The 25,624-nt window shown below is 51.8% G+C and overlaps 1 protein-coding gene across 2 annotated transcripts in view; it reads right to left on the bottom strand.

The window, feature by feature from the left end:
- The window catches only part of LPIN1 (lipin 1), a gene marked incomplete at both ends in the record, with an annotated part of 114,890 nt that extends 90,698 nt beyond the window's left edge, over positions 1–24,192 (bottom strand). For both annotated transcript variants that reach the window (XM_080711471.1, XM_080711472.1), the window contains one exon: positions 24,181–24,192. The remainder of the gene's footprint in view (positions 1–24,180) is intronic.
- Positions 24,193–25,624: the final 1,432 nt, after the last annotated feature.

The raw sequence follows: 25,624 nt of genomic DNA, 5'->3' as shown, positions 1-25,624 counted from the left end.
AAGATGACCAGGGCGGCCAGCTAGAGGACAGTATCTTGACTAAGTTAGGAAAACAGAAGCGGTGCATTCGGGGAGGAAGAGTCTCCACTACAGGAATCACATCTGAAAATAAGAAGAATGGCTTTTCCTGAATAAGGCTGATCCTGAGGAAGAAGATAAATGTGTCCTGGGCTGTCACCTCATCTGGATTGTCACTGGGAGCAGAGAAAAGCAACTGGTTTCTTCATCCGTAAATCACTTAGCATGGCAGGCAACTAAGTTCTACTAGACAATGCGTTGGAAACACTTCTTGGAATCCAGCTGCTACATCCCTTTCAGCTCCTGTGGAATATTCTAGCCTGCTGAAGGAAGGCGTGCCACTGGACACAGATGTTCTGGACCGTCCAACTCAAATTCTTCAGGGGCCACAGACACGGTCACACGCAGCAGCGTTCTGTGGGCACAATAGCGGGATTGAGCCTGCACTCACGAGCTAGGCTAGGAAGACCGCCAGCAATTCAAACTCACAGTGTTTGGAGCTGGCTCTGACTCAGAATGAACATTCAAGTCAAACACCAACTATATTATTTTACAGCCAGGTAGAGTAATGTCTCCGAACCCCCATGGGCTTGGGTCGATCTCAGAGATTAAGTCTAAACACAAGAACGCCAAATACACCAAAACATTATACTTCCACAAGAATTTCTTTCAAAGCTAAGAAGAAAACAAGGTCATTCCATCCCACAATTATTGTCTGTTGTGATTGGAAGTCCTCACACAAAATGGGAAGTGCAGTCTTTGGACTTGGGGCACCAAGCAGTTAGCAGTCATGGCGGGAGGCAGGAAGGATACAGGGTTGGAACCCCAGTCCTGATTAAGAGCTGTGCAGAAACTCAACCTCCTGAGCCTTGACTTTCTCCTTTGTAAAGAGAGGAGCACAGTAAACTAGCCCGCGGGGTTGAGGTAAAAATGAAGAGACACTGCTGTGTAAAACAGCAATATATCAACGCGCTGTACAGATGCGGGCCGCCCCTGCTGGACCATGATCCTGACCTGGGAGACCCGAGGTCAGGCAGAGGCCAGTGACCTCTGAGCAGCTGGTAGCTCTTACCCCGACGACACCATGAGCTGCGTCATTGCTTGTGTCATTCCTTCTTTAGGAATCGGTGTATGGGCCACGTTTCTGGCCTCTTTGTGAGTTGGACTCTGAGAAATATGATCTTCTCTTTGTCTCATTCTGGACTCTACCACTCAAGGGCATTCTACCGCTGAGCTACACCTCCGTTCTCTCCTCCACTCCCGTTGTTGTTGTTGCTGTTGAACCAGAGTCTCCCTAAGTCACTAAGGCTGGCCTCGAATCTCTGATCCTCCTATCTCAGCTTCTGTCATGGCCTGGATATAGAATGTCCCCTGAAGAGTTCATGTATTAATGTTAAGAGTTTATATAACTAAGGTTATAATGTCATGAGTGCATAAATCTATTATAATGGGTTTACTAGGCAGGTGGGATGTGGTTGGAAGAGGTGGGACACCGGGGGTGTGGCCTTGGGAACTGTGCTCTTGTCTTTGAATCCCTTGTGTTCTCGTGTCTCTCTCTCTCTCTCTCTCTCTCTCTCTCTCTCTCTCTCTCTCTCTCTCTCTCTCTCTCTCTCCTTCCTGATGTGAGAGCAGAGCCCATCTCTCCCTCTCTCTGCCTGCCTCCCACTGTAATGACTCTGAGCTCCATAGATATAACCTGGCCTAACATGAACTGAGCCCCCTGAAATCTCCAGAACTATGAGCATATAAACCTTCCTTCCTCTAAGGCATGAGGTCAGGCTCACAGCAGTGAGAATACTGACTGAAACAGCCTCCCAAGGGCTGGGATTATCTGGCTCAAAGAAGCTGAGCTCAAGTCTCATTTGCAGCCTCAAGAAGCCCGGCACCCAGCTGCTGTCTCTCTGCTTCTTGTGGGGCTCTGCTCACGGCTACACGTCATGCTGAGATCTGCTAGAGGTTGCACAGGACTTAAGTCCAGACTCAGATCCAGGAGTGAGTTAGACCTGGTGGTTCACGCCTGTAATCTCAGTACTTAGGAGGCTAAGACAGGAGAATTGCAGGTTCAAGAACAGCTTCAGCAAGTACTGAGACTCATCAACCTAGTGAGACCCTGTTTCAAAATAAAAAATAAAATCGGGCTGGAGGTATAGCTCAGAGGTAAAATGCCCCTGGGTTCAATCCCTAGTACCATAAAATAAATAAATAAATAAGTAAATAAATAAATAAAATTCAGGTGTGTGGAACCCCAAAGCTCCCATTTTGAGATTCTAGAGACAAACATAGATTTTCAGGCCTAAGTGCCTGGACAAAGGCTACGACCCCTGCAGGCTGACTTGCCTCGGAGATGCCTTCAGGGCCAAGCAGTACAGTTTGTACTCACAGATTCAACCAGCCACGGGTCAAGTACATCCACACTCTGGGCTGGGGATGCAGCCCAGCGGCAGAGCGCTTGCATAGCCGGCACAAGGCCCTGGGGCCCAGCCCCAGCCCCGTGTATGGCACGGTACCCAACATAAACAGACGTTGTCTTGTTACTATTCCCTGAATAACACGGTGTAACAATGGTTGACATGGCATTTGCATTGAATTATAAGTAATCCAGAGTTGATTTAAAAATACAGAAGGGTGTGTGTAGGTTACACGTATATAGTATACCCTGCTAATTGATACGGGGATGCGCGCATCTTTAGACGTTGGTATCTGAGAGGAATCCTGGAACCAATTCCCACGGATACCGAGGGGAGATTATTCGTGGTTGTTGCGAAGGGTCCTGGGCAACGCTACTTTTCATCTCGTGTCCAATCACAAGCAGCCCGTCCTGCTTCTCTCCCTTCGCTGGAGCCCAGCCACATCTCACTGTTTGGGCCCTGCCACCAAGTCCTTACCCAGTTTCCTTACGAGGCCACATCTACAGGCTCAAAACTAGTCTCTACTTTGCTATTTGACCTTCTCCTCCAGCAGCTGGAGCAAACCTTCCAGAGCATCAGGTCCTGCCGCCCCTCTACTCAAAGCCTGCAGAGCCCCTCAGCCAGCCCAGGAAACTCCCAGGCCCCACGATGACCTCAGAGGGCTTAGTCTTTGTCTACCATTCTAGACATCTCCTGCCACCTCCTCATCATCCACCGTGGCTCCCACCTCAGGACCTTTGCATGTGCGGCTCTTGCTGCCCAGGACTCACACCCCTGCTCCACGTCAGCTCAAAAGCCTCCTCCTATGAGGAGCCTTGTTTGGCTGTCTGTTCAAGGCCTATCTCCTCTCCTTGCTATATTTTTCTTTTCAGTGCTTTAGCAGATTTTATAAAGTGGATTTATCAATGTTTTGTTTTTTGTTTCTCCTTCTAAAATGCAGGGCCTTCCTTTATCTGATGCCCTCTCCCAGCCCTGGAATCTTCATCCTACTTAATAAGGCTTGGTCTGTGTAGGTGGCTTCATGACCTAGAATATCCATTTCTTTAGTTCTAACACGAGGTTGGCGCTACTCCCTTCGAAGCTGGCGGGAGCAGTTGGAGGGCTCTGACCGCCCCTGCGCTGACCCGCTCCCCGAGCCCATGCCCGGGTCCCAGTGGATAATCCAGGATAAGCTCGCTATTTTAAGGCCAGTGATGAGTAGCCTTAATTCCATCCACACCCCTGGTTCTTTTTTTGCCGTACACTGTAGCCTACTCAGATTCCAAGAATTAAAAGAATACATTTGGAGTGCACTCCCCGCTGGCCACACTTCCGCCCAGTAGCCAGAGCCATCATCCTGGTTGGGTCACTCCCATGATTAAAACTATTCACTAATTTTCCACTGCTTTTGGAAATAAACATATAAAATTTATACCATTTTTTTAAATCCTCCTTACCTGGGGATCAAAGCCCCCACGCACTTTTCCCACTTCATCTCCTCCCACCTGCTCCCTTCGGTCCCTCTGGCTCCCACCCCTCCTATCCAACTTACTCCATCGCCACAGGGCCTTTGCAATTGCTGCTACTGCTGCCAGAACATGTTTCAGAGGGCTAGCCGCTACTCATCCCGGCCCTGGCCCGGCGTCGTTGCTCAGGAGGGCTGGCTCTGGCCTGCATGGCTTCATCACTCCAAACTGGACCCCTTCGCGACACCATTATGATTCCTTCATGGTGCAATCAGCACAGCTACTCTGATAATGCTTGTCTCCTCCATAGACGCAGGGCCTGGCCTCATCACTACATCCCGCAGTGGTCAGTATTTTTTTCCCCCCTGCAGGTCTGGGGATGGAACCATGGGCATTCTACCCCTGAGCTACACCCCAGCCCTATTTTTTCTTCTTTATTTTGAAACAGGGTCTCACTGAGTTGCAAAGGGCCTCACTAAGTAGCTGAGGCTGGCTGTGAACCACGGTCCTCCTGTCTCGGGGTCCCAAATGCTGGGATTATAAGCGTGAGCCACCACGCCCGGCTCAGGGGCATTATTTTTAAACTTTTCCTAATGGGAAAGAGGAAGGAAACAGTGGTCCCTGCATCTCTCTCGTGGCCTCCTGTCACAGGAGTTTGTCTGACCAACTGAGTGGCCAGTCACCAGACAGGGGAAGGTTGCCCACGCCTGGCGGCTTCCTCATGGCCAGTGGGTGGGGCTGAGCTCTCAGGCCTCTGTGTTAAACAGCAACGCGCCCTGTGCCCAGTGCCCAGTGCTCACGCAGACCTCAGCCACCTGAGCGTGCCCAGCCTCTGGAGGGCTCCCAGCCAGGGAGAGCTCACCCCCAAGGAAACCCCACAGGCCAGGCCCTGCAGGGGCAGCCTGGGCAGCAGAGGCCTGGACTGTGAGTCCCAGTGTGGGGCCCCAAGGACTTGGCCTCAGAGTCCCCCAAGTGTACAACAAAGAGCTAGACTGGCGCTTTCTGCTCAGGCGTTCTCGACTCTCTAAGGGGTCTACAACATGACCCGTGACTCCAGACTTTGTGCACGCCCTAGATAGCAGGGACCTTCATTAACTAAATTTAGTGTGAGTGGGGGACCTGGGGTTGAAGTTGCAGGATATAAATCCTGTTTATAAAGGAGATCAGGGTCCTACCCAGCCGGACACTCCATAGGCAGCCACTGGAAAGGCACATTCAGGGAGTGGGGGCCCCCGGCTCTTCCCTGGTGTGGCCTTCAAGCAACCTCGGGTGATGCTTCAGGCCTAGTTACACCCCCAAAAGTGTGCTGGACAGAGAAGGCTCAAGCTGCACGTGAGCCATTCAAGGTGTGTGTGTGTGTGTGTGTGTGTGTGTGTGTGTGTGTGTGTGTGTGTGTGTGTGTTAAAGATGGCCTCCAGTTCTCTGTGGTTCCTTCCACTGGGAGGTAGGATCTGACAACCCTCCCCTGAAACCTGAGCCAAGTCTGAGTTGCTCATTTTATCAATAACATTCAGGACAGCCGGGCGTGGTGGCACGTGCCTGTAATCCCAGTATTTGGGAGGCTGAGACAGGAGGGTTATAGGTTCGAGGCCGGCCTCAGCAATGTAGTAAGATCCTCAGTAACTTAATGAGACCCTGTTTTGAAATTTTAAAAATCATAATAAAATAGGACTAGGGATGTAGCTCAGAGGTAGAAGCCCCTGGGTTCAATTCCAAGTACCTAAACAAATAAATAACATTCAGGACCAGTGGCACCTACATCCTCCGAGGCCATTTTGTGAAAACTCACAGCACCCCCTCCGCCTCCTCTGGCACTCTTTCTGGGGGACACCGGCCCCCATGTGAAGGGCCTGGCTCCCGTGAGATTCCAGCCCTGAGAGTTCCAAAGCAAATGCCTCTCACAGTCTCCGCTGAGCCGGGCCTTCCCGTCACCTGTCCTTAGCAACACACGTGAGGAAAACCATCTGTCTCTCCCAACCAGCTCGCCCACCAGGCCGGTCCCACTCAGTCACCCCGGCCAATGCCACGAGGTGCAGAAGAGCCCGCAGCCCAGCCCCGCCCAACCTCCTGACCCACGGAATCACCAGCTCTGGTCACAAAGTGTCTTGCGGCACCAAGTTTTGAAGCAGTTACCTCCAGAGGGGTGACTGGCCTGAACAGGGCACGTGTGGTGCGGCGGGGAGGCAGGTCTGGATTGGGATTTCTGTGCAGAGCTATCTGCCCTGCTGTGATGGGGAGTGACGGCCATCGATGCTAGGATGTCTGTGTTTGCCTGTGTGGACTGTTGGTGCCACCCTGTATTTGACGTTTGTGTATTTATGGTAAAGTGACACAGTCTCTCCTAGGTAAATCGAATTCCCTGTCTATGCACCTCCTTCGCCTGTGTGTGAAAACACCCCGGCAGACCTTACATGTAAGCACACACATGTGTGTCTGTCCGAGGATAAGTTCTGATTGGAAGAGAGACCAGCAGTAGACCCAGGGCTCTTGAGGCAGCTGCACAGCTCCCTGGGCTTCTGGAAGCTCCGGCCTCCACACCTGAAGGCTGGTCACTGCAGCCCATGAGACATGCTCAGGGCCACCTTCGGTCCAGTTCCCCCCGCAGAAACGTTCCCACAGGACTCCTCATAGGATAGCGGGAACTATCCCATCCTGGGCCAAGGACATGCGGAAACATTAGCCAAGATAAAGATACAGGGTTCCTTCCCCCCTGCGTAGCGTCTCAGTTTACTCCATCGCTCGGTGTTGTCAGTCTCCAAGAGGGAGTAGAGGACGCAGCATCCCTCAAACCACCGTCTTGAAAGCTCTCCTCACCAAGCAAGTGGTGGCCGTTGGGTGCCGGGCGACTCACACAGGGGCAGAAACCACAGGTGCCACATCCGAACCCAGAGGCTGGCCATCCGCACCCCATCTCCAGCCGGCCCCAGGAACGGAAGTTTCAAGGAATTCAGGTCTGTGTGGGAAGAGGCTCAGAAGGACTACATGACGGCCAAGAGGGAAGAGGGCCAGGACGAACACAGGGTAAACTAGAGCAGGGTAAACAGTGATAGGAGACGGAGAGGGCAGAGGAAAAGCAAGATAGACATAGGGAGAGGGAGAGGGACAGCCAGACAGACAGCCAGAGAAGGAGAGAGAAACAGAGGCAGAGATAAAAAGAGACTGTGTGTGTGTGTGTGTGTGTGTGTGTGTGTGTGTGTGTGTGTGTGTGTGTGTTTTACTGGGGATTGAATTCAGTGGCATTCTGCCTCTAAGCTATACCACCAGGCCTATTTTATCTTTATTTATTTTATTTGTATTTATTTATTTTTGTGGTTCTGGGGATGGAACCCAGGGGCATTCTGCCTCCAAGCTACATCCCCAGCCCTATTTTTTTATTCATTATTTAAAAGCAAGGTCTCACTGAGTTGCAAAGGGCCTCACTAAGTAGTAGCAAAGGCTGTCCTCAAACTGCAATCTTCCCGTCTCAGCCTCCCACTGGGATTACAAGTGTGTACCACCATGCATGGTTTTTATTTTTATTTTTTTTTTTTGTTTTGTTTGGTGGTACTGGGGGTGGAACCCAGAGGCTTTCTACCTCCGGGCTATATTCCCAGATCTTTTTTTTTTTTTTTTCTTTTTTTTTGAAACAGGGTCTCACTAAGTTGCTGAGAGCCTAAGTAGCTGAGGCTGGCTTCAAACCCGTGTGATCCTCCTGTCTCAGCCTCCCAAGCGTGGGGATTACAAGCGTGCGCCACCACGCCCGGCCTTACTTTTTTTTATTTTGAAACAGGGTCTCACTAAATTGCAGAGGGTTCTGCTAAGTTGCTGAGGCTGGCCTCGAACCTGCAATCCTCCTGTCTCAGCCTCCCAAGTACTGGGATTACAGGTGTGCATGACCCGCCCAGCTCCTCAAGCTTCTTGAGCAGTCCTTCTTGCAGAACTGCTCTGAGCACACACGCTTTCTTTCTTCACCAGACCCTGCCAAGTAAGTGAAGGTTTCCCAAGCTTCCAAGTTACTTGGTATGTTACGCATGGCTCCTTATTTTCTGTGCTTTGATGTGTTGGTCCAGGCCTTGCTAACCCTGGACAGACTTTGCCCTAGGGAGTCCCTGTGCTCCAGAGCCTGCTGAAATTACTCTAGCTAGCCATTTCTAAGCTTGGTACCCTGCCCCGTCTGTGCTTTCCCACAAAAAAAAACAACCGTTGTTCAGGTGGGCATGGTGGCACACGCCTGTAATCCCAGTACTTGGGAGGCTGAGACAAGAGGATCACAGGTCCAAGGCCAGCCTCTAAAAATGAGTGAGAACCTAACAAGACCTTTCATCAAAATAATAACAGCAACAATAATGATGATGATGATGATGATGATGATAATAATAATAATAATAATAATAATAATAATAATAAAGGTTAGGGGCATAGCTCAAAGATGGAACTCCCCTGAGTTCAAGCCTCAGTAACACACACACATGCACACACACGCACGCACGCACACACACAATGTCCACGTGTTCCCCCCCACTCTCTCTGCCTCCTGACCAAGTAGCTACCTCCCTGTGTGTCCCGGGTGACGTGCCATGCCTCCTCTTTCTAGGGCTTCACAAACTTTCTGCTTCGTGACCATCATTTCTATGTCTGCCAGTCTTGCCACACCCGACGAAAACAAATCCTGAGTCTCCCTAAAAAACTAGGCGGCCGGAGCCCCAAGGCCAGCAGGCAGGACGCAGCAGAGACAACCCGGATAGCATCCGCGTGTCGATAACTCGGGACCGTGTGCAAAACAGCTCAAGAAGAGCTTTGTCATGTGCACTGAGCAAACCACACTGACATCCGTCAGGCGGAAGAAACACATTGGTCCTGGAGGTACCAATAACAGACACAAGCCGCTCGCTGTAGTCTAAAACAGACTCGGCATCTGAACACCTGAGCTCAAAGTCTAGACCCATCGCTGCTCACCCTGGAAACTCGATGGTCACTTAACAAAAACACAAGGGTGACGGGATGTTTTTCTTATGAGAAAGCAGTTCTGGAGCTTAGCACAGAAACTGGTGCATAATTTGCATTCAAAGACTTGCATGGTTTATCAGTTTTATACAGCGGTCAGGATGAGAGAGCTTGTCTTGCCACGCAAGCTGGGGTTCTGGGCGCTGCCCGATGGCCACTGTTCCCCGGCCTGAGATTGTTCAAGCCTCAAAGTCCCCCCAGGAAGAAGAAGAGCTATTTCTGCTTCTTCCAAGGCTGGATGGAAAACTGCAGGTGACTGCAGATAACGAACTCAGTGCTCCCAGCATCCAGGTCAAAACTGTCACCTGGGTGGCCACTGGAGGCCATCGGGCTGCACCTACGGGGACTTCAGCTGTCAGCTAGGCAGACAGAGGGACCACCACGTGGCTCCTAGAATCACAATGACAGGCGCTGGCAGTCCCAGTGCCAGGCGTTTTCCAATTCAACTCATAGAGTCCTACAAGCATTGTATCGCCATCATGTTTTTTATTGGAGAAACTGAGTTTCAGAAAGATAGAGTCGTTTTCCCAAGGCCACACAGCGGACACGCTGTCCTCCCCCCCGTGTCCAGCTGGTCTAGTACTTGGCCCCCATGCCCACGACGTCTAGCCCAACTCCTGCGGGTGGACCCGATTATCCCCGCAGCCCCTTGTCCACAGTGCCCATCTGGCCCCATTAATCAAAGGCTCCCCACCCGCACGCCGGTCTCAGTCTTATTCTTTAAAGTGGCGTGCACACCGCGGTCACCCCGGGCCCGTGTTGAGTGCTGAGCATTGGATGGGGCACTTACCCAGAGACAAAATGAGCCTGAGACATGACTGCAGGTGGTCAGCAGGTATCCAAGGCCTTTTTTTTAAATATAGTTTTTCAGTGTCTAAGGTCGAGTTCACCCAAGGAGCTACATTTTTGAAGGTGTCAAAGTTCCAAGAGAAGAGCCGGGCGTGGTGGCGCACGCTTGTAATCCCCACGCTTGGGAGGTGGAGACAGGAGGATCGCGCAGGTTTGAAGCCAGCCACGCACGCTGGCTTAGGAGACCCTGTTTCCAAAAATAAAATAGGTCTGGGAGTGTAGCCCGGAGATAGACGGGCTTCCAAGAACCCCAGTACTACCAGAAAAAAAAAAAAAAAAAAAGTTCCGAGAGAAGAAAAGAAGCTCTCGGGGCTTTGCCAGGACGCTGGTTAGCATGGGAAGATCTGGCCCTCATTCTGGTCTTGTCTCTCCCCTGGACACTAGAGCCGTTGGGCCATAGCACTGGTCCAGCCTGAGGTGTGGGCCCACCAGCAGGATTTCCCAGAAGGCTCAGAAACCACTTGATCACCTAGTCAAACCTGGGCACCCCACAGAGCTGAAGTCAGGGCACCCCACAGAGCTGAAGTCAACTTATAACTATTCTTTTCAACTACAGAAAGGATTTTCTAAATAGGTGTGTGTGTGTGTGTGTGTGTGTGTGTGTGTGTGTGTGTGTGTGTTACTGGGGATTGAACCCAGGGACATTCTCTCTCTGAGCTACACCCCAGCCCCCTTTTTGTTTTGAAACAGGGTCTCGCTGGGTTGTTGAGCGTCTCCCGAAGGTGCTTGGGCTGGCCTCCAAACTCCAGTTCTCCTGTGTCAGCCTCCCAAGTACTAGAATCACAGGCATGCATCACGGTACCTGGCTATGTAGATTTCTTTTAATAAGGAGATACAGATAACACACTTTTTTGCATGTAAGTGAGGGTTCAAAAGTACCTGAGCATCTGTTATGGATTTGCAGCCGATATATATGTGGCCCACAGTGGAGAATACTTTTTTTTTTAATTTTTTTTTTTTTTTTTTTTTTTTGGTGGTACTTGGAGTGGAACCCAGAGGCTTTCTACCTCCAGGCTATACTCCCAGACCTATTTTTATATTTTTTTATTTGGAAACAGGGTCTCACTAAGTTGCCGAGAGCCTCACTAAGTAGCTGAGGCTGGCTTCGAACCTGTGCAATCCTCCTGTCTCAGCCTCCCAAGCGCGGGGATTACAAGCGTGCGCCACCACGCCCGGCATGGAGAATACTTTAAAAGAGGTGGGAAGAACACTGGGAGAGTGTGAACTGGAGCGAGAGCTGAGTAACAGCCCCTGGCACCGCACCAACCACCTCACGTGGCAGCGGACATATGTCATTTATACTCCAGTTTCAACACAAACCTTATGTTCCCAAAACATGCAAAGCTCTGACCTCATCCCAAACACCACCAATCCCAGCTGAGAAAGACCCTGGAACATGGGTTTACTCTGTTTGCCCAGCGGAGCCCTCGTGCTGAAGAACACCACGTACTGGGTCGATGGTCACCGCGTGGCAGCACAACATCAGGCCACCGGGAGCCGGGCCTTCAACAGCCTGGCCCCGATCCATCAGCGCGAGAGGCCAGTTCTCTCTGTAAAAGCAACAGCCCTGCCCATGAGGAAATCGCTCATCCTGTTTCTGGCAGGAACCTGTAGGATGTCATCCTTGTCTCTGCGTTTCTCAGAAGAGGCAGGTGGAGCGGGAGCCAATCACGGCCGCCTAACCCTGGCCAGGGTTTTTGAATAAAGAACTGCAAAAGAGGCCTTAGTCTTGAGGTACATCCAGCCCCCCCTACAAGAGCCGCGGTGACACTGTTGGGCCTGAGGCTGCCTGTGGGGAGCTGGGCCCCGGCCAGGGGAGGCCCGCAGCAAGCACGAGCCACGTGGCTGGGACAGGATGGAAGGAAGGTCACAGGTCACAGAGCTGAGCTGAGTGAGCCCTGGACACCAAGTCCCAGCAGAATCAGGACCCAAAGGGAGAGCTCTGGACAGAAAGGAGGTTTCCCATGGTAACATGGGAAAAATAGCCACACAGGGCCACAGAGTAGACTCCAGGGCACCCGGGCTCCACCCTCTTGGAGCAGAGTCTGGGTGCCCCTGCCTGAGAAGTCACCCAAAGCCTGGGTGGTGGCAAGCTGGGCCCATCTTCTCCTCCCTGAGGGCTGCCCCCTGGAAAGCCCACTTCTAAACACATCTGTCTCTGTGCAGTGTGAGATGGGGCCTGGGAAGAAGGGGAAGGGGAAGGTATTATAAAAAAAAAGGGTCATAGCCAGGTGTGGTGGCACACGCTTGTAGACAGAAGGATTTGTGGTTTAAGGACAGCCTCAGCTACTTAGTGAGGCCCGCTGCAACTCAGTGAGACCCTGTTTCAAAAATAAAGAAAAAAAATAGGGTGGGTAGCTCGGAAAGGTCGAATGCCCCTGGGTTTCATCCCCAGACCCGCAAAAAAAAAAAAAAAAAAAAAAAAGAAAAAGAAAAAGAAAAGAAAAAACAAAAAAGGGTCACCAGGAAGGGAGAGCCTGGAGCCCGCACTCTGATGAGGCCATCAGGCTAATTCGGTGTGACTTATTTCTCCGTGGCTGTGGAGACAGCCTACCACCTACTCGCTTCTCCATTTCCACTCACTTTGCCCATGAGTGGCGACCTTCCCCTGGCCTGGGGCCAGCTCAGTACCAACAGCAGCAGGGAAGGGATGGGTAGGTCACCAGGCCCAGCAGATACTGAGCATCCTGTGCTGTGAGGCAGGGGCCACTTCCCAAGCCTGATAGCAGCTGGGGCAGGTTTCCAGCTGTCAGTCCAACACAGACAGAAGCTGGAGCCATGGTCTCTCCTGGTAGAGCCCCAAAGTCAGTGGCGTGAGGCCTGCTTCCTGGTCCCCCTTGCTGCCCAGGGGACCCCAGTGAGTTCTGATGGGGTCTCAAGTCTGACGATCAAAGCATCTAATTAGGTAGAGCCCCAGAGTATTTTTAATGTACTATGGGCTCCATATACCTATAGATGGAGATAGTGTCACTCACCCCACAACCATGTTTCATGTCAATGACAGACCGCATCTACAAACATGGTCCAGTAAGATTATATTGCCTGGTGACAGCATGGCCATTTTAGTTTGTAGAATTGCACTATAGAATGTTTGCACAACAAAATCACCAAAAGACAACATTTCTTAGAACAGATCTTCACCAGAAAGTGATGTGTAGCAGTATAGATATATCTCACATGAAATTCAGCTTGCTATAATTTCATGAGCACCCATGACCCCAAGCCTGCACGGGAAGCTGGGAATTCAGATTTGAGTTACACCCCATCTTCCCTTGGGAGCTCCTTGGAGAATCAGCAGGTATCAGGGCATAGATGACCGAGGCCTCTGCAGACCCCAGAGCAAAGGGACGGGCCTGCCCGCTGAGACAGGGGACAAGCTTGAGTTGAAACTTAAAAACCCAGATCACATTTATAGTGATAGCTGCAACCTATGAAAGTCGCTGATTTGGACTGAGTTCTCACGTTAGGCCCATGGACCAATCCAAACTGGAATCACTTATGCTAAGCTTCCACGCCACCATCCCAGAACCAAAGCTGTTTACCTATTGGACTTGACTTTCCAAGAACTCAGGACAGAAATGATAGCCAAATCCCCAAGAAGGATTAAAAAAATAAAAGATTCATAGCAACCAGTCAAAAGTGGCTAAGTCAACCTGAGCCAGCAAGATAAAAAGTCCCCTGTGCTTTAACCCGACGAGGACTACGACCACAGTCTGACGTTAACCAGTCTGTTCTCGCACCGTGCTATTTCCTGGTTCCTGCCTGAGATACCTTATAAAACCCACAGCTCTACCACGCCCAGCCCAGCCTCCATCCAGCTCATGAGGGGTGCTGCCTAGATCATGAACCAACCATGAAAGATAATGTCAAATTTTGGTTTTTGTCAATAGCCCAGAAATTAATGCCACCACTCTCCGCTGGACTTTAGTTTTTATTTGTTTTGTCTCGGTCAGATCTGTTCACCAGCGTATCTCAAGTTTCCAGCAAGAGTTGGCATATATTAGCTCTTGAGAAACATTCCTGGGGCACCCATAGACTGTAGCCTCAGGGTCACCGTGGATCTTGGTTTTAAGGTCCTTATCTGATGTGGGAAAATACTAAATGAATAAGTCCCATGATAATAGATAATATCAAGACCAGTAAGTGATGAGAACATGATTGGAGACTGGCGCACAAAGCACTGCTATAACCATGACATTCTTGGCCGGCCGTGGTGGCGCACGCTTGTGATCCCCGCGCTTGGGAGGCTGAGACAGGAGGATCCCGCGGGTTCGAAGCCAGCCTCAGCTACTGAGTGAGGCTCTCAGAAACTTAGTGAGGCCCTGTTTCCAAATACAATATAAAATAGGTCTGGGAGTATAACCCGAAGGTAGAAAAGCCCCTGGATTCCACCCCCAGTACCCCCCCACACACACACACACAAATAATGACATTCTTTACTTCTTAAGGTAGGAGAGAGGACTCACATGTTCATCTTACTGTTCTCCATACTTTGCGTGTGTGAAAAAATTGTCCTGTTATCTTTTTAAAATAGAAGATATTTAAAAAGTTATCCTTGCCTATTTTGTGCTCAGTCCTGTGCAAGGAGTTAGTCTGGCTGGAAAGGGCTAAGGACACACAGAGCCGTGGTCCTGTCTTCTAGGAGTTTGGTATGTGCTGTGCAAGATGTCACTGCAAACTCCAGAACGAGGAGGCTGGAGACAGAGGAGGCCGGCCGAGGACGCACAGCAGATGAGGGCAGCCGTGCATCCCTGAGGCTCCGAGATGGCCGTGGACAGAGGGGCTGGGGGAGCTTCGCTAAGCTTTGACAAGACAAGGGAAGGAGAAGGTCTTATCCGCAGAGCAAGACCGAATCCCAGATCCAATCCCTCTGGAATCAAAATCGCCAGTGTTGGACCTTGGCCACGGTTAATGAATAAGGAGCCAGGCTTGGGGAACACAATCCCCATGTCAGGAAGTTCCCACTCTGGGGTGATTCAGATGTAGACAGACGCTCTGTGCTAGTGACCTCTCCTGCTTTAATCAACCTGGGAACCACCAGGGTCTCTTGTTAGGATGCGTATTCTGATTCAGTAGGTCTGGGGCAGGGTCTGGAGTCTGTATTTCTTGTTACCTCCCCAGGATGCTATGTGGTCGTGGGCCTGAGGACCACACTTTGAATAGCACAGGGCTCTAGACTCTGACCAGCAGAGGCTGCTGGCCAGGCCATTCAGCAGAGTGGTGTGAGCACATCGATCCTTCTAGAATCTCTGTATCAGTGCTCCCACGCCTGCTAACACATCAGAATTGCATGGGCAAATTAGTTCAAACATGCACAAGGCCCAATGCCAGAAATTTTGATTCCATAGAAACTGGAGTTGGGATTCAGAGTCTTTTTAAAAAGAACAACAAAATCAACCAAGACAAAACAAAATCTGAGCTGCTCAAGTGATTCCAATAACCAGATCCTTTGAACGATGACTGCTACCAGAGTCCTAGGCCAGAGGCCCAACCCTGGGGATCCCGGAAAATCAGGTCTGGCCACTCACCCCAAAAAACCTAGCAAAGAAAATAATGATGAAGATCAGAAGAGGAGCTTTAACTGACATGGTCACTTGGGAAGGGAAACTTAAGGAACTTTAATGAACATGGCCACTTGAGAAGTCAAAGGGAGAGCTGGCATCTCAGACCCACGTGAGCTTGAGGATTAAATGGAGACAACGGGGGCAGGGAGTAAGCAGGATACATAATTAAACAGCCGTGGTCACGCTGATTCCTCAGTATCTCCGTTCTGTTACGGTCCTTCCAGCTTGCGGGGGCCATCTCCACTTGCTATTCAGGACGCTTGTCTCAGACCTGTAATCCTGGTAGGGGGTTGGGTCCCCAGAAAAACTGTTCCTGCTTAGGGGCAGAGCAATCTCACCCCAAGTGACCTGAAAGGCGTCCAGCAATAGCTGCAGATTCCAGGCGCCACCCCCAGGGATCTGGAACAGGAGATTATAAAAGCTGGCAGTTAACTGTCCCTGCAAATCTTGAAAACACAATTCCTTTTTATCTTCCTGTCCTCGGTCTTAAAGGGAAACAAGATAGATCGGGTAAATTTAGGGCTAAAACACTTTGTACTGCCAGTTTTTAGATGAATTCCCCTGAAATGATTGACATGCTTGTGTGTAGAGTTAACAAGAATCTGACCCAAAGTGTAAGGCAAAGGGAACAGAGATACAATGAAGACAGAAATGCCGAGCCCTTATTCTTTTTTTTAGTTACCCCTTACGCATCAACAGAGGCTGTGCTTTTAGCAAAAGCAGCTTTTGTTTCTCTGTTAAATGACCACCCTACCTCACCTTCTGGAGGCCCCAAGGACCCTTTTCCTCTGTTTCTCTGACTCTCTAGCGCCACCTACTGTATACAAGTTGTCGGTCACCACAAGCTGGAGGCTTCCTTCCAATCCAGAGAAAGCCTCTGGGGTAACTTTGACTTGTATGGGGAAGGCTGGTCCCTGCCCCCAAACAACCTCTCTCCCCACTTCAGCTGGTCTCCGTGCCTGACAGTTCTCAGGCTTCAATATATTTCCGTGATCTTGGGGGCAGGGCCAGGATCCTATTTATAGCCGTATCAATGGGGAAAAGGGCATACATTATAGGCACAATAAATGAGGTGGAATTTGAATGGAAACTTTGAGTTAAGCATCGCCCTTTTCTTCTGACTACTTCAATCAAGGGAAACCATTCACTGAAGAGCACTTTAAATGAGTTCTGCCCTAAGGATTATCTCTGTGTCCCAAGCTGGGGCTCGGCGTACCTTAGAGGGAAGAAGAAGAGATATGGGGGCAGGAAATCAAGCTGGAGACTTTATAGGGCATGCATTGTGTGGAAGCTCTGTAAGTGACTCTGATGTCCAGGATAGACAGTGAACAGGAGATTCCCAGATGGCTGGAGAAGAGAGCATCTGACCTTTGAGTATGAGGTTGGATGAGATGACCAGTCAGTTAGGTCCCTTCCAGTGTCAACACCTGAGGATCAAGTCTTCTTTCATCCAGAAGGTTTCCAAATATGTCACTCTTGCAGAAACAGTATCTCTCCTGCTGTTCCTCTCAGCCGTCCCCACAGCCATCACCCCCAAGAAGAGACATTGAATGCTAGGGCGCCTTGGAAAATGGCCATCATTTCAGTGAGATGGTCTCTGCTGGAGAATCAGATCTCTAATCAATGCTGGAAGAACCAGCTTCCGCGAAAGTTCAAGTTCAATCCTACAAGTGCAGCCCAAAGAAAAACAGAAAGGCAGAATTCTCAGCATCAAGACCAGGGTCCCTTGAAGCAGGAGGCTTTTGCTGGATTAGAGCTTTGCTGCCAGATGTGAGACGTCTGGCAAGTTAACCAACCTCTCCCAGCTCCTCCATGTATCAACAGAGGTTAATCCACCTGCATGGTTCTTATGAGAACTTACAGGCAAGATACAGAAAACGTCACATAGGGACATTCAGGGTCCCTGGCATCTATAGAGATTACTCAGTAAAAAAAAAAAAAGAGCAATAATAAACCTGGACACTTATCAATTTGAAAGCCTTTGAATTATTGAAAAATTGGGACTCTAATTTTTGCAAAACACTATTTCACCAATTGGCTCCTCGGAGCCAATGTTCCGCACAAGAGACTGACTGTTCTCTTTCCACCTGGTGACCTCTCACCCCTTGGACATTTCTAATTGGGTAAAAACTAGAAACTCGATCCCATCTTGCTTTGCTGCTGACTGCAAAGTGTCTATCTCGTGGCTATTAATAAACTCAATTTCTGCCTAGGTCAAATCAGGTGAAGACACCAACCAGCTGAAGTGGGGAGAGAGGTTGTTTGGGGGCAGGGACCAGCCTTCCCCATACAAGTCAAATTTACCCCAGAGGCTTTCTCTGGATTGGAAGGAAGCCTCCAGGTTGTGGTGACCGACAACTTGTATACAGTAGGTGGCGCTAGAGAGTCAGAGAAACAGAGGAAAAGGGTCCTTGGGGCCTCCCGAAGGTGAGGTAGGGTGGTCATTTAAGAGAGAAACAAAAGCTGCTTTTGCTAAAAGCACAGCCTCTGTTGATGCGTAAGGGGTAACTAAAAAAAAGAATAAGGGCTCGGCATTTCTGTCTTCATTGTATCTCTGTTCCCTTTGCCTTTCTTTCTTTCTCCTTTATTTTGAACTGCTTTGATATTCAGATCGCCTTGTCCTCAGATAAAAATAATTCACTTAAGAATTTCAACAAAACCCTCTTATTGATGCTGGAAAATGTTTTATGTATTAACTCACTTTCCACATGTGAAAACTCTCTACCCCTCGCATGGGGACCAGGATGTGATCGGTAACCCACGTGGGGCCCCGTCCTGAGCAGTGGTATAACAGCACCCTTTAGAAGGTATCTCTGGGCCAGGACACCGGCACTCTGGGATTATGTCTACGAAGGGCCACGGTTTTTAGAAGTAACCAAAGGACCCTTCAGGTAGGACCTGGAGAATATAACAAGACCAGGCAACAGAGCCCTGCAGCTCTCACCAGGCATTCTCAGTCCTCCAATCTGAAACCTGAAGATTGTCACTCCACGTGGCTCCAAAAAGAATTATAGTCTCGCTGGGCCTGGTGGCGCACGCTTGTAATCCTAGCATTCGGGAGGCTGAGATAGGAGGATCATGGTTCGCAGACAGCCTCAGCTACTTAGTGAGACCCTTTGCAACTCAGTGAGACCCTATTTCAAAATAAAGACTAGAAAATGGGGCTGGGGGTGTCACAGGTAAAATGCCCCTGGGTTCCAACCCCAGTATGACAAAATAAAAGAAAAAAAAAAGAATGACAGCCTCTGACTCCAGGGTGGTAAAGATGTGTGGCCCCCATGGAGTTGCCTCCTCTAGGGGTTTCAAAGTATATTCCATGGAGCCCGGGGATGACCAGAGAGAGAAAGAGAGAGGACCCTACATCTGCAGGAATCTCCTGTATTATTATTATTATTATTATTATTATTATTATTATTATTATTATTTGTGGTACTGGGCATGATGCCTGGGCCACGGCTGTCCACTCATTCTGGTGTCTTTAAACCAGGCAACCCACCCTTAAGATACCACACGGGAACCATCCAGCAGAACTGCTCTGAGCACACACACACAATCACTTATGAAACCCATCTGGCTTTGTCTGCTCAGAGTTTTTCAGGCCTGGACTTGATGTTAATTTGTTCTAACAACCCCATCCTCAAATACCTAACTGCTACATCTCAGCGCGCGCTCAGTGGCTACCTGTCCAACCTGAGCCGCTGCCCTCCTCACCCCCCAGCCCCGCCATGCCTGGGTGAACTCCTGGGGATAATTGCACAGTTCCAGCTGCTCAGCCAAGCTCTCGCAGCACCCCTGTCTCCTCTCTTCTCATCCCTCTCCTCCGACCCATCATGTGCTGGTAGACACCTACAGGATACCTCCAGACACCAACACATGTCACCCTTCCTCTGCTGCCCCATCCAAACCACCCTTGCTCTGCTTAGGTGTCTAGAGCAGCCTGGCTGTAGGTCCCCACTCTGCCCTGCCAGCCCAGAGCCCCGGGGGGCTGAGCCCCAAGGCCTGCCAGCCAGTGATGCTCACCCAGGCCCCCCCTGCAGCCTCCCTTCTCCCTCAAAGTTCAGACCAGCACCCTTAGAGTGCCTGATGCAAAGTACATCGATTCAATGACAAATTTGAGACTCACAGTCACAGGCAGGGAAACCGAGTCTCTTGCAGAAGGCCTTAGAGGCTTACCCACTCTAGCTCTTTGCAGAAGATAGGAGAATCTACAAGGACACCCCCTTTCAAGTAGCTGCTGAAAAAGGACCTCTGGGAACAAGCTGTGGGTGAGGAAGAGGCTCTTTGGCTGACAGGTATGTGTGTCAAGGAGAGGGATCCCATTGCAGACACCCCGGAGAAGAAAAGGTCCTCCAAGTAAATAAATGTTTTCTCCTGTACTTAATCATATAAGGATTATGTACAGAAACTTGACTGATGCAAACCAGGACACAGGTGCCAACAAGGGTCACCTGTGGCCCAGGCATCTGGGTGACCAGGACCACCAAGTGCTGCAGGACCACCAAGATGGAGACACCCTCTCTGCCCTCAGAGCTCACAATTGATGGAAGAGGGAGAGCAACAAAGAAGTCCTAGGACATCCCAGGCTGAGATGGAGGGAGATGCAGAGTCAGTTATGGGCAGTGTCCAGGGACTTGTAGCCTGCACTCCAAAAAGAAAATTTAGGTAAGTTACTTGACCAGAAGGTGGGCCCCCAGCCTCAAGCACTCTTTGAATGTTTGTGGAGATGGCAGCATCTGAACTGGGCCAAGGAGGATTGGTAGGGCTACAGTGGGGTGGACCAGAGAGAAGAGACCCAAGATCTATGTCCTCACAAGATGTGGAAAGAGAAGGTTTAGCTGTCAAGCAGGACTGTCCTGGCCGCTCACCCAAGGATGCCCAACTTGGCTCATACACCACAGAGTCACCGTGTTCATCTTCGCTCCTTGTCACTAGTAAGAATCACACTTGGGCTGTTGATTGTGCTAGCAGAAGTTGGTTCTCCCGTGTGTAGTGGCACAGTACCACCTCCAGAGGGAGCTCGAGGTCTCCCCCTCCCCTGGATGCTGGTTAAGGTGGGCCAGGGTGCTGGGAGAAAAAACTCCTCCTCCACCTTTCTGGGGAACAGGTACTCACTGGCTGCACCAAGGCCCTCCCAGGACCAGTAGGCAACCAACACAGGTGCTTCGGGCCTTCCAGCTCTGGGCAGGGGTGAACTCTTTCCCTCCATATGTCTTTCCACATCTGGACACCAACCAGAGCCACCATCTGGGACGTGGACCTCAGAGGTCCCAAGCAGGCATCCCCCAGCATCCGGCTAGGCCTCTGGAGACTGGAGTCAAAGAAGTCCAGGTAGCAGACATATACTCTGACCACTGCCAAATTCTACCAGTGAAGCGTACTGGTAGGAGGGACCTGGGGTCCTGAGCGGCCATCTCCCTGGAGACCCAGCTAACATGAGAGGCTCAGCGGTGTCTCTGAAGAAAGCCACATTGCTGAGGCAGGGTATAGACATAGTAGGAGAGAACCGAGCCCAGAGGAGTGGTGGGACCAGTGCGTGAGAGGCCTTGAATGCCAAGCGAAACATCTGGATGAAGACTCAACTCCACGCTCTTCATTCCAGGTCACAGTGTCTAAATGTAATGGATTTGATTTCTTACCCTCATCATATTTACACCCCAACCTGTAACCATAGGCCACCGCTGCCCCAGTTGAGTGTTAGTATTAATGATGTGCTCTATTTAGGAAGACCTGGGAGTATTGCATTATCGGGTGTTATAAGCCTCGTTTTACAGATGAGAAAACCAAGATCCCAGTGACTGGCACAGTCAAGGTGCGAACACACCCACACCTCTGGCTCCTCTGAATCTCATATTTGGTCCATGGCTACCTGCTGTCTCTCACAGCCCAGTGCCTGCCCAAGACAAATGTCACTGTGCAGGCCCCAACGAAGGAAAAACAAAATCCCCAAAGGCCTGAGGACAGACATAGCTTCAGAGGAACGCCCTGTACTTTCTTACCAGCTTCCACGCAAGCCCATCCTTCAGCCTAGAAGGCCCCAGCCCCCTTCGCTCCGTTCGTTGAAACCCTACCCCTCGGTGGCCTGGCTCACACACCACATTCTCAGAGACACTTTCTCTGGCCCTGCCAGGCAGGATCACTCCTGAGCTGTGCCCAGGGAACTTGGTGTCTGTCTGGCTGCAGCCACCCACTCACATCCTGCCCAACCTCCTCCCGAGGCACCAGACCTACCCGTCTCCCCAGCCCACAGGGCTCAGAAATGCCTGTGGCCCAGAGACCACACGCAGCGTCTCTGAGAACAGATCTGGCCAATGCTGGGGGCAGGCGGTGCCAACTTAGCAGGTGCCTCTGAGTGCTGGCGCTGCTGCCAGCTGTCCTTTCTCAGCCCCAAGGTGGCAGAGCTACTTTTACCCTTCCCAGAAGCCAGCCAGCCTCACCGGGCCCCTGGCCAAGGAGGCTCCTGCCTTTCCAGCCCTGATCCAGCCCCTGTGTCCTCCCCAGAGCTGCTTGCTCTGTGGGCCCTCCATCTCAGCCTCTGCCTTCACTTCCTGATTTGCTGGGGCCCTGACTCTGGGCCTGTCCATCTCTTGTCATGCAAGGGCCTGTCCCCGACTCAGGGGTCCACAGTGGAGGGAAGGCACTGTTCTCAGTAAAGCGGGCCCCTTTGGCACAGAGCTCAGAATCTTCCAGATGCCGCCAGAAGCCTAAGCCAAGCCCAGTGTCCCAGGACACTTCAGACCCTGCACCCAGGGGCTGGCACCTTACCAGGGAGCTAGTGCTATGGCTTCAGAAGAAGCAGGCCTGACTCTGTGGCTGAAGCCGCCTACCCAGGGCCCTCTGCACAGGCACAGTCCGCAGAGGTACCCAGACCACAGTGGCACAGCTGAGCATTCTGCTGAGGGTGTGCCCGGGCTCCCAGAGTTCCCTCATCAATGAGCGTTCATTAAACACTCAGGGTGGGGAGTTGGGGGCGGGGGAAGAGGCAGGTTTCAGATCCTTCCTAGGGCTTATTTATAAGGTGCCTTCAAGGCATGAAACACACCTGTTTACAGAACTCCTGGCTCCGCACAGGGGAGCGACACATGTTTTTTTTGTTTGTTTGTTTGTTTTTTGTTGTTTTTTTTTTTTTTTTTTTTTTTTTTGGTGATACTGGGGTTCCTGAAAGCCCTTCTACCTCCGGGCTCCACTCCCAGACCTATTTTATATTTTTTTTGAAACAGGGTCTCTTACGCCAGCGCGGCTGGCTTCGAACCTGCGCGATCCTCCTGTCTCCGCCTCCCAAGCGCGGGGATTACAAGCGTGCGCCACCACGCCCGGCAGGAGCGACACATGTTTTATCATGTTATTTACACCTTCCTATATGTGTGGGCTCGATGCTTGGTATTGGTTGCCCTTTTATAACCATGAGAAATAATAATCAAAACACAAGTAGAACACAGACATTCAGCCAGAGCTCCTGTAGGGATGGCCAGGAGGATAGGAAGGATAGGAGGATAGGAAGAGACTGAGCTGGGCAACAGGGGGACCTGGGCTCCTCACACATCTTCCCCACCCAGTCCCTGTAGGCGAGCCCCCATTGTGGGCTGGAGAAGCAGTGAGGGGCTGGCTGCCCACCTGCCTGTGTTGGATAACACAGGCGCCATGACAAGGAGGCCTGCTTTTCGGGCAACCTGCAGGGAGGTGAAACAACACAGTGGCTAAGTGTGCTCCGCGGGTCCAGCCTGTGGGGAGAGGCAGGCAGGAGTGCAGGGCGGCCCCAGGCACCCAGGCATGGCAGTGCTCCACATTCAAGGGGCATTTCAGGATGGGAAGAAGACGGAGCCATTGAATGCCAATTTAACCAGAGTGTGGACATCAACCATCTGCATGCGGAGGGAGGCTAGCAATGAGCCCATGGTAACTGCTCTGCAAGCATCCAATCTATCCAAGAAATACCTGCCCGTGGGGCCAAGCGGCCCGGCAGGGCAGAGGCGGGGCAGAGCTCAGTCCTCCCTCCTTCCCCCAGCACTCCATGTATTTCAGCTGCGCCCCCTCTCTGCGCAACCCCCAGTGAGGCTGCCTGCCCCTGAGGGAAAGGTGCTGCCCCAGGAAGGCGGAGCAAAGTGACAGGCGACAGGTGTTTTGGAGCCCCGGCAGCAATGGGTCTCGCTCTCCTCTCCTGCAGGACGCCGGTGCTCGTGCTCGCTGCTCCCCAGCACCCATGTCCAACCCTCCCTCCCCGCCAGCCCAGCCTCTAGTTGCCGAGACCAGAGCGGAGGGCTCTGGAGGGGCACAGCGGCGTCCCAGATGCACCATGGGAGGCAGGAGCTTGACAAGTCAACCTCTCTGCAGCCAAACTTTCTGGTCTCAGGAGAAACAACCAGGTCCTGAATTCCACCCTGGGTCCTGCCTTCCATCCTCACGCCCCCAAGAGCAACCTGAGCACCCTCAGGAGTCAGTTTGGGGGTTTTCAGTGGAAATAACTACTTTTTAACAGCCCCCACCCCCTTCCCTGGTGTCTGAGACAAGGTCTAAGGCAGAGTGGAACAGCAAGCCCATCACAGAGCATGTGCACTGTGGCGCTCAGCACGGGTGAGGGACCAGCCTGACCAGTCACTCCCGCACCCCTTCCCCTGCCCGGGAGGCAGAAGCTCCCGGAACCCCCCGGGTCAAGGCAAGCAGCTGTTCATTTTCCATCCAAGGCAAAGAAAATAGCTCTTGAATAGATGCGACCTCCCTCTCCTCCATCGACACAGCCTCCACAACAGGAGCCCCGAGAAGCAAAGGGGTGTTACTGATCTGGAAAATGTGAGTGCCAGAACCTCCAGAGTGTGACCTTCTGGACACGTAGCCCCAAGTCCCATCAGCACCCGGGAACTGACGGAGGACAAGGGACAGCAGAGGCCAGTTCACAGATGGCCACACACTGGCTCTTACCCAGGACCACGCCGAATCCAGAGGGTTCTTGCCCTGCGGGGCCCCCCAGCTGGAGCTGCAGATGTCCCGGGGCTCCGCCATGGCAGGGCCGCGAGATGCAGGCTACCTTCTCACCCAGCGCTGAGAGAGGACTGTCCCCCGTGACACCGCTCAGGGGCTGGGAGGCTGGGCCGTGACACCGGAGCCCAGGGCAGGCGGTGCTTCCTGGTACACCGGGCCAAGTCACAGGGCTCAGCAAAAGAGCAGAGTGTTGAATTGCAAATCCTCTCCCACCTGGAGACTGCCGAGAAACAGCAGCCAGGGATGCAGATCCTGAAGATCCAGTTTCTGTCCACTTGGGGAGGGCAATGAGAAGAGAGCCAGCGTGGGCACTTCATGTTCACAGAGTCCTGCTCCTGCTCTCTGATCTAAGGAGTAAGATTAGAAAATGGAGTAACTTCCAAAGTCATCAAGTTCTACACAGAATCGGGACTCAGCTCCACTCAGTATGCCCAGAGGGTAGAAGACGAGAGGGGAATTTGACGGAGAGACCATCCAGTGCTGAGTGCAGGTTGTGGAACTTTCTAGATAGTCCCGGGCCCTTTGTGCACTGCTGCAGCTTACGAGCCTCAGCAAGACCTTTCTCCATCCTTCTCCATGGCCTTGGCCTGGAGTCAGGAGAGCTGGGCTCACCACACAATGCCCATGCGGCCCTGAGCGCAGTACCGAGCGGAGCCCGGCGCTCCCTTCCCCAGCCGCGGCTCAGGGGCTTCTCCAAGCCGGCGCCCATCCATCCATCCTGGTAGCTCTGGGGTTGCAGTACTTCACACATGCGCAACTGTGCTAAGAACTGAAGCTGCCTGGCTGCGTACGATCTCCCCAGCACCCCTATAACGTTACAGACGGAAAGCAGAAGTCTAAGGAGCGGGCCTTGGGTCCCAAACCCCAAAGTGGCCAAGCAAGCCAGGTGGCTTCAGAGACCGTGCCATTGAGCTAATTCTAACCCTCCCACGAGTCTCGGATTCTGCTGGGCACAGGTGGCCTGTTGTAGAGAGGGGGAGGCACCTAGCTGGGAGGCACCAAACTGGGACTCGAGAAAAGGGGGTACCCGCATGGCGGGGTTGAGAAGAGGGACTTTGGGCTAGGCCGCTGGGCACGTTGAGGGGAGAGGAGCCACAGAAGGAGCCTCGTAGTGCGAGGGCAGGAGGCGGCAGAATGAAGAGTTGGGTTCCCTGACTTGACTCCCTGTGCGGGTCCTCGTCCCTGCAGCCCCTCAGGCTACGGCGCCTCCCCAGGGCTTCAGTCTGCTCCCTGGCTCTGCACAAAACCAGCTTGTCCTCCTCCTCCTCCTCCTCCTCCTCCTCCTCCTCCTCCTCCTCCTCCTCCTCCTCTTTCTCCCCCTTTTTGGCCTCCTCTTCCTCTCCTCTCCCTCCTCCTCCTCCTCCTCTTCCTCTCCTCTTCCTCC

Source organism: Muscardinus avellanarius (genome assembly GCF_963383645.1).
Source record: "Muscardinus avellanarius genome assembly, chromosome: 15".
Classification (NCBI taxonomy): Eukaryota; Metazoa; Chordata; class Mammalia; order Rodentia; family Gliridae; genus Muscardinus; species Muscardinus avellanarius.
This window is presented reverse-complemented; position numbering and strand designations above follow the sequence as displayed.